The sequence below is a fragment of the Aphelocoma coerulescens genome, chromosome 4A (genome assembly GCF_041296385.1).
Source record: "Aphelocoma coerulescens isolate FSJ_1873_10779 chromosome 4A, UR_Acoe_1.0, whole genome shotgun sequence".
Taxonomy (NCBI): domain Eukaryota; kingdom Metazoa; phylum Chordata; class Aves; order Passeriformes; family Corvidae; genus Aphelocoma; species Aphelocoma coerulescens.
The window spans coordinates 16,021,421-16,025,390 of NC_091018.1; positions in this window are offsets into that span (position 1 = coordinate 16,021,421).

Below are 3,970 nucleotides of genomic sequence, written 5' to 3' on the forward strand. Positions count from 1 at the left end.
CCAAAATGAACTAGTTGGTGAACTTTCAAAGATCTCTATCTTTTCAAATGTGACTAAAAATTCCAAGGCAGTGGCAAATTGTATTGGCTCTACAGCAGTGGAATTAAAAGTGGACAACGTCCTGCACTGACAGCACTGATCCATTATTGGTATAAATATTGATTGCTTAAGTTAAGGGGTTTACAAAACAAAGCAGCTGCATCCTCAGCTACTGTAAATCAGATCAGTGATGTTTATGGAACTAAACACTGTTTACAGCAGAGGAAGGTCTGGCTATTGTTCCTTAAATAATAAACCCTCTTTTCTTAGGACAGAAAAAATTATCCCCTAAAATCTTGAAGATGGACATGTTAAAAGGATCACTGAATATTTACTCTCCTTGATTCAAATTTCTCCCAGGACTTAAGAACAAGTCTTTTTAAGGACTACTTTGAGCTACTTTTGATGTGCTCCTGCTGGCCCAGGACAGATGGTTTACACTGCACAGCCAGAAATAATTTGTGGTGCACCACGTATCCTATGTTCTATATAAAAAGCCTCTAAACAATTGCCAATTATCTAGAAGTATGAAATTATGCATGGGATCAGAGAACTTACCCCATCCTGCCAAAAAAACCCCCATGTCACTTACAGTCTTGAAACCAGGAATACTTGTTCACATCTCATTTTATGAATCAGCAAGAAAATGAGAGCAGCCTTAGCAGTCTCAGAATTTAGATGGGCACAATATCCAAATATAAAGCAAAACAAAAGGCCTAGCCAGTGAATGAATTTTAGTGGGTTAATCAAAAGCAAATTGAAAAGTGGAGATGAAATTATCTCTGTTGTGTTGAATGGATATGGTACCACATATTCTTGTAGTCCTACATTTAGAAATCAGCTCTCTTGCATGGAAGCATCAGATTTCTAGGCATGCCATGGAATACTGTGGAAAATGGTGGGCTTTCCAACATAGAGTTGGATTTTACAGTATGTGGTTGGGCTATATATGGAAAAATATGCCCACAATCTGCATTCAATGGACAAGAGAATTATTATGGTAACTATAGAGTAGAAAAAAGAAAGTTACAGTGTATTAGGAAGAGGCTGAGAAGGAAAGTTGAATGAATTTCTTTCTCTCTCCAGAGTGCCAGGCTCTTATTTCAGCAGCTGTCTGCCACTCAGAGCCTCTCTTGGCTCGCTTGCCAGCACAAAAACTGTCAGCAATAGCCCAATTGACTTCAAGCAGAAAAAGGTGAACAAAAAAATGACTAGTATGCTAAGAACTATTTTTGAATTGATTCTATAGTGCAGAAACAGACAAGGTGATTCAACTCAGCCAGAGATGGAAAACGGAGGAGATGGGATACTGTGCATTTTCAACAGTTTAAAAACAAACTGTAGCTTTTTCCTCCCCATTTTATTCCATTTATCTCATCTCTTTTTACAAGGAGACAGTATCTTTTCCCTGTACAAGGTAATCTTCATGGTCTGTTTTCAACTGTAAAAACAGAAAACAAAACTAAATCTGACACGTAGACACCACGTCCTTAGATCAGAAAAACACATGCCAGGGAAAAGAAGCTGTACCCTGTTGCTGCATTTGGATGAAGCTATAAAGGCTTTGAAAAACAATTATACTTAACGTTTCTCATCAGTAAATCTCACCAGACTAAGGCAGAAAGTATTATCCTCCTTATTAAATGATGCAGAAATTAAAGCATGGGGACACAGGTATGCCTTGTGCAAGGTCACTGGCAGAACTAAAAAGAGAACATTATTTTTAAGTTCCCAGCAAATGAGCTTTTAACTAGGCCCACTGCTTCACCAGCTAAGCAAAACAAAACAAAACAAAAGGATAATATAAACAAAGTCCTTGATAGTTCAATTTTAGTGTTCACTATGAAATATCCATTAGGACTCTACTGCTAGGAATTATCCCCATGCATTATTTGGAGAACAAAAAGAAGCCATGGCAAACTTAAGCCACCATCAAATGAATTTGTAAACATTGCATAATGGAAAAAAAGGACACATCAATAAATAAGAATTATCTACTCAGTTCTGGTAAGTAGCTTATGAGTTGGATATGATGGTAGATATGATTACAGTAAATGCAGGCTACAAACTATACCCCTAATTAAGGTGTGAACTGCAGAATGAAGCATTTTCCCCACTACCATTATCTTTTCACATGAGCCATGCTTATATCTGAATTACACTAAATCTGCTCTAACTTTAGGGCTGGGATTTGTCAGCTTTCCAAGGGTGCTTGCCCAGTTCCCTCAGTCTTTAGGAAAGCAGCCTGTGTACCATTTCCTTTTAGATGCTCCACAGAAAAACAGGCATTTTTGTAAGCTCTTTGAGTCATAATTCCTTAGTTTTCTGGTAGTCTCCTTTTAACATCTTGACAGTTAAGACAACTGTAATCTACCTTTTTTCCCCTTTTCCCCTACCTCCACTATCTTGCACAAAACCACAAAAAAAAAAAAAAAAACCCACCCCTACACAACACTGTTGTTAGAATTCCTTTTGATTCCCTAGTAATCATAATAAATCCCTCTGAAACCTTCAGAAAAAAAACCCCAGAAAATTTGAAAGGCTTTTCCCAATCTCTAACTCCCTCTCTTTTTTCTATTACAAGTAAGCCGAATATTATAAGGTTTTACACAGATACTTATTAGTGAGTATGTGTTTCAAGTTGGAATACATCTGAATAAAATCAGCAGCTTAGCAGAGCACAGCAGATGTGATGGGAGCAGTAAAGCTTTGGTAAAGCTTTGCTCACTTGAGTGGATCACTGAGTTTCTGAAACTTCTGACTTGTTCAAGTCTCAGTTGCCTGATACTTGAGGAACTTGGCTATTTGTGAAATAAGATAAAGAAAAAACCAAAGATTTAGCTGAGCATATCCCATTTGCCCTCCATAGCAAGAATACAGTCAGGAACAATCAAGAATTAATATGTAGAAGAGGTAGAATAAAGCTAAAATTCCAAACAAAACCTCACCCTCCCAGGAGCAAGAGCTGTGATAGCCAAAATGTCACATCAGTCAAATATTACTGAAAATCTGATACTTAAGTATAAATTTGGAGTATGCTGACTTCAGATTTAGGGGAATGAGTGCTGAGTCTGGAAAACTCCCAAATGGCATTTTAAGTGACGGTAAGAGGACATAAGCATTTTCCTCTCCCCTCTATCACTCACAGCTGGGGAGTTCAATAGGACTGCTCTTACTTGGTGAGATTCCTGTCACTTGTGCCAATCCCAGTGCATCCCACAGGAGCCACTCAGGTGTAAAACTAACAAAGGTACCCTGCACCTACACCTGAATTGCTCAGATTTGACTGTACCCTGGAATCTTTAAAAGTGTCTCTGACAGCTTTGCTTCCACATCATGTTGTATGTTCTTTTGTGATTAGAAGAAAATTTATGAAGTCATTATATATTCACAGTTTTCAAAAAACTTTGTGTTCTTTCCAGCTGTCTGGCTAAGATGCTGGCATGTATCAAATCTGTAGGAAATCCCTAGGGAGAAGAACAAAACTTTATAGCATGGGAAAAAAATGCCTTAACTTCAACTCCTTTGCCTCTCAGATGAGAGGCTTTCAGAACTAAAATCAAGATGTTTTAAAATAGATTCTATCACATTATCAGTGATCTCAAGGTTTTGTTTTTTTCTCCCAGGCTTTTGTATGGAAATATGTCTTATCTCAAGAGGAGATAACTGCAACAGGTCTAAATACATACACCTGTGTTTTTTCCAATGCAGAGAGCATTTTTTAAAAGGCTGCTCTGCCTCCTTCCTACTCAGAAGATAACTGGTGTCCAACGGTCCTGGCTCTGGAGAGCAATGCACACTCAGGGCAAGAAGAGAAGACACAAGGAACCTGTGTTTTCAAGACACAAATCTACACTTGTTCTGTCACCACAAAGAGTGCTGATGTCATTATACTGCAGTAACTTTGTAATGCTGATGTAATTTGTTATAT